Genomic DNA, 5,570 nt, shown 5'->3' with positions numbered 1-5,570 from the left:
TATATATATAGGATAAATATCTTAATGTAATGGTAAATATGTAATTATAAATGCCTTGCAACCTTTGCCATAATTATTAACTGGTAATGGAACAGTAAATGTGTATTTTTTTAAATATACCTTGGATCTTGCCACCTTATTATTTTTTTTTTTTCTCAAGGCTTTCACTTCTAAAACTTACGTACAGACATTCAGGCATGTCAGTTGTCACATATGTATATGTATGTGTAGATGTGTGTGTATGTTTAATAACGTCCGTAACGCGGAAACACACACACTCACAGACACATACACTTACAGAGAGATATACAATCATATACAAAATGTGACGTCATCGTCATCGTTGTGGTATAAAATTTTCCTGACATACACTCACATATATATACTAAGATAGCCACACAGAGACATACATTCACGCATGTCAATCTTTACATATGCATATGTATGTGTAAGAACGACCGTGCGAACCAAAAAGGAGAAATGGTGACGAATGGAAAAATAGGCTCCTTTATTAAACGCGTCACACGGTCGAACACAAAAATATAAAATGATAAATATGTTATACTTCGATAACATAGAGAATTCGTAAATGCCAGTAAGGAAGACGATAGGAACACAACCGTATGAAGATGAATAACAGTAGTATTTATTGGAGCATTAAATCGTATGTCTGTATGTGTGTGAATGCGACATAATAAAACACAATAAAAGACAGGCCGTCATGTAAATAAAAGAGTGTGTGCGAGTAATACCTGTATGTGTATGCGTGAGATACAGCGGATAGAAAAGAGTCAGTAACACGTATAAGAATTTAAGATACCAGTTCTTTGTTAGAGTACACAGTGGTAAGTGGTAAGTACACAGTGGTAGCTGTACGATGGTGTTGATGTCGTCGCTGGAAACTGGTTGCTGCTGTGTTACGCGTGTGTGGTCAACGCCAGATCTCAAAGGAGATCTGAGGCGCGACGAATTTGCTGGGTATCTAGCAGGCTATTTATAGCTGAAGGTAGGCTCCAGAGAACCATTAGAAAAACACTATCACGTGACCTTATTAGGGGCTGTGGTTGGTCGATTTGCGTTCTGGCGGGAACGGTACGAGGCAGTTCCGCTTCAAATAATAATCAGTCAGGTGATGACAGGGAATGAGTTGCTTTCTACTACGCTCGCGTTTGTTAATATTTATAGTAGTGAGAGAAAGTGGTGTTTGTATATAATGGTGATAGAGGTTAGTTTCACTACATATGTGTAGATGTGTATGTATGTTTAATAACGTACTTAACGCGGAAAGACACACCCATATTTTACTGTCACTGAGGTGGTTGTGAGGTGTGCTAAAAATAACAGCTAAATAGGCTTTAAATCACGCACCACTACAATTTTGCATAATCGTATGAAGTCCCATGTGTAGAATACAAATATGCAAAACTTTTCTGAAAATTTCAAGAAATAAAAAAGTTATGAGGGGTTATATGTCGTGCATAATTCATTTGTTTACAGTTTCATATAAAAATACAAGTGCTATTTTCAGGATGTTGAAAAAAGGTGCAATCACGCCTAAAATAACACCTTCCAAATCCTGTTTCCTGACTGGGTGATCTGGCAGCCAAACTGAAAAGATCCAGTAAAACTTATTCTGAAGATCCAACTCATTGGTGTATCATTTCTCTTGAATACATTTGTCTTAAGAAAAAAATGCAGCACCAAGCGTTTCAACTGGCCATACACTACAAGGTCCAACAAAACCTACTGAAGCAAGCCAGCACGCTCGCAGCATTACCACGGGCGATGGCGAGGGTAAGGCGTTGCAACAGCCAAGTGCCTTCAAGGGCATCACCTGACACTTCGGTAAGGCGAGCTGCCAATGTTGACAAGAACTTCACGGTTAGTGGCTCAGTTCTCAAACACCACAGGTTAGAAGAGATGGTTCTCTATCAGGTCCCGATACTTCAGGGGGGGGGGTCTGTTCGGCTACGGAAGTGACCCTTCCATTTACTGCAGCATCAAAAATGTGGAACGGAACAAAGGAGTTGCAGAATGTGGCATCTCAAATGAGGCACCTATCTCTAACCCAGGAACAGAGGGTAAGGTCTCTTTCCATCACTTCTGGATAACTCCGAAGGCTCCAGAACCGAGGGGATATTATCTATTTACCTGTGAATTGTCAACATTATTTCGCCGTGATAAGGGTCGCGGGTAGGGCCGGTTTTTATTCAAATTGGGCTCCGCGTGCACGCTCGAGCGGAGGATGTTATGATGAATTTTTAGTATATCATTGTGGTGCCTCAAGCCCTCAACACTTTTTGGCTGAGACTAGCGTACTACACGAAGCATAAAACATAAATCTTCAGCTTTTGTAGAGAAGAGGGCCCCACTGACAATTCTCTTATTGGGCTCCACGCCGGCCCTGGTCGCAGGGGGTCACTTAGAGTCCTCTTTCTTCTCTGATTGGATTGTATTTAAGTTTTTGGCCAACATATCCACTGCATCGTCTCCTTGTCATTCTATCGCTACTACAATGACTTCTGTTCCTCAGTGCAAGATGGTCGCATACTTCCACTACTGAATCACTCCCGACCCACTTGTCTCATTACACTTGTTGTATACAATCCTTCTTCCAGCCCTACTCTAACCATTATGTCCAATCCTTCCTCTCCAGAACACCACCCCTCTGGAATCTTGTCCCTGCTCATGTCTTTCTTGCAGGTATGGACCTGCAAACAGTTTAAACGGAACGTTAAAGGCATCAGCTTCACCAGTCTCAGAGGGCTTGCAAGGGACAGTGGCACTCTCTGTCCAGATAAATAAATAAATAAAAAGAAAATAGAGAAGAGTTGTGCAAGAAATTAGCAATCCCTTCTAAGGTATAAAAAAAAGACTGATTAACTTCTGGAAGCGTCCAAAGACGTACCAGTGTACTGCAGAGAATAGAAATAAGAAACGATCTTATAAATCATTAAACAACTGTGGGGAGAAGATGGCATGTAAGTTATTTATCAGCTCATATTCGTCATGTTTTAAATAGCTCTGTATGCATATAACTTGTGTCCTAATAATATACAATAGCGTCAGAAATTATCTAGCTCGTCAAAAAATAATGTCGCAAGTGTGTAGGCTTGCTTCCGTTGAACCTTGTGGTGTGCGACCAATTGAGGCACTTGGTGTTGAATTGATTGGTATTGATTTTTCTTCCTTTATTCCACTTTCTCTTTCTTTTCTTTTTTTTTTCGTTCATCGCTCATGTTTGCATTTTTTTCTGTTTTGGATTTGTATTTAAATGTGGTTTTGTATTATATATGTATCAGGTACTACTAAAGCAGAGTGGTCCCGAACGCGCAGTCGCGCGTCCGCGCTAGCTAGTCGTGAGTGGTCGATCCTTACCCTAACCCTAACCCTAAACACATGTATTCATTTGCACACGCGCACTCGCGCGCGCGCGCGCACTTTTTGTAGGATCGACCACTCACGACTAGCTAGCGCGGGTGCGCGTTCGGGACCACTCTGCTTTAGTAGTACCTATGTATCATATACATATGTTAATATATATATAATTATTATCTCTGTTGGTAATAAAATCATAAATTGAGAACTTAATTAGTCTCCTAGATAAAATGGCGAGTTGGCAGAATCGTTAGCGTGTCGAACAAAATGCTTACCGGCATTTCTCATGGTTCTTTACGTCCTGAGCTCGATACTTCTGACTTTAGATAGTCACATGTATGATATTTTGATTGCTTCGATTCCTAGTTGTTTTGGGACTACACATCCTTTTGAGGTTGGTAAAATAAAGTACCAGTCACGTACTGAGATCGATGTAATTAACTTGCTCCCTACCCTTAAATTTACTGGCCTCGAGCCAGAATTAGAAAACCATTATTAGTCTCGCAGATATATGCACTTAAATTCAAAGGGCGATCTTTGATTACAGCAATATCACCAAGTTCAGTTTTTGATGTACAAGATAATTTCTTTTTGTTTTATATTAAGAGACGCCCGGCGCTAGTCAAGTTTTGCACGTTGATATATTTCAACGTTACAGTTTTTGCTAAAGACAGCCGATGTGTTGTTTGCTTTATTCTTTCGCAAAAATGTCAACAAATGAGGATTTTGCCCCAAACACTAATGTGGAAAATAAAAATCCTGAAGAACTTTATGTGGTCATTGAATACTGGTAAGTACATACATACATACATACATACATACATACATACATACATAGACATACATGTATACATATATGCACAAACACATCTGTATGTATACATATATATATATATATATATATAATATATATATACATATATATTATATATATATATATATGTATGTCTGTATGTATGCATGCATATACATGTATACCTCTGTAACTACAGAGGTATACATGTGTATATAAACATACACATATATACTTGTGTGTGTGTGTGTTAATATTTAGCATAAGTAACAGAGTGACTCAAGGCCCAAGAGCTTCGTGTGTTGGTACCTATCATATACATATATTTGATAATTCTTGTATAGAACATTAGTTTATTTTAAACATCTCTTTAGTTAACTTTAATATCATATGTGTGTGCTATGAATCATTTAATAACGTGGTAAGCTATTCATATAACTATATTGTTTGGTCCAAATCAGTCCTGACCGAGTAGACTACAATCACGAGTTCACGGACATTTAGCGAAAACTGGGTATGTTTCTCGCTATGATGTTTGAGTGCCTCACAGACTGTCAGAACAGAACTGCATGGACCGGTATTGCACCTGTAATATGCTTCTGAAATGCAATGAAAATATTCCTTTGCTTAAACAACTGATAACTGGAGATGAAAAATGCATTGTTTACGATAATATAGTGAGAAAAAAATCCTGAAGTTTCCAAAGCAGAATATTCATTCAAAAAAAGTTATACTTTGTGTCTGGTGAGATTTCAAAGGCATTATTTACTATGAGCTGTTCCCACAACGTAGACCGGCAATGCTGATGTGTACTACCGTCAACTAGCAAATTTGAATAAAAAGATCAAGGCATTGAGGCCAGCGTTCTCGAAACAGAAAAGGGGTTGTGTTCCACCAGGACAATACCCGATCACATGTGTCTTTGGCTATCCGAACAAAGCTGAATGAATTTCGATAGGAACTCGTGTCCCATCCACCATACTCCTCTGACATTGCACCATCTGACTGTCATTTGTTATTGTCTCTACAGAACCCTCGAAGAGGGAAAAATCATTTAATGATTTTGACGGTGTTAGAACCCACTTAGATTACTTCTTTTCTTCAAAAACAACTGAGTTTTATGCCTATGGAATATTTAAATTGCTTACTAGATGGACTAAGGTCATAGAAAACAATGGAAATTACTTTAATAAAAATGAGTGTATGTTTTAAATTTATCTTTTATTGCGCTTAAAAAACGCTAAGAACTTTCCGGACGACCTGATAACTTTCATCTAAACGATTTTTATATGTACTTACGGATGTACTTACGGATGTACTTACGTATTTACGTACGAACGCACGCACGCATGCATGTGTATATGTATGTATGTATGTATGTATGTATGTATGTATGTAT

At 38.4% G+C, this 5,570-nt stretch overlaps 1 long non-coding RNA gene across 3 annotated transcripts in view; it reads left to right on the top strand.

The window, feature by feature from the left end:
- The first annotated feature begins 2,952 nt into the window (after nucleotides 1–2,952).
- LOC106877869 (uncharacterized) overlaps nucleotides 2,953–5,570 on the top strand; it is a 10,547-nt gene continuing 7,929 nt past the window's right edge. The window contains exons 1-2 of one of the 3 annotated variants that reach the window (XR_001410426.2): nucleotides 2,953–2,981; nucleotides 3,985–4,168. This is a non-coding gene — a long non-coding RNA (uncharacterized LOC106877869). Of the gene's footprint in view, nucleotides 2,982–3,158; nucleotides 3,174–3,974; nucleotides 4,169–5,570 lie in introns of those variants that run through there. The other 2 variants (XR_001410427.2, XR_008266086.1) reach the window with 2 other exon arrangements.

This window comes from Octopus bimaculoides, chromosome 18, assembly GCF_001194135.2.
Source record: "Octopus bimaculoides isolate UCB-OBI-ISO-001 chromosome 18, ASM119413v2, whole genome shotgun sequence".
Classification (NCBI taxonomy): Eukaryota; Metazoa; Mollusca; class Cephalopoda; order Octopoda; family Octopodidae; genus Octopus; species Octopus bimaculoides.
This window is presented reverse-complemented; position numbering and strand designations above follow the sequence as displayed.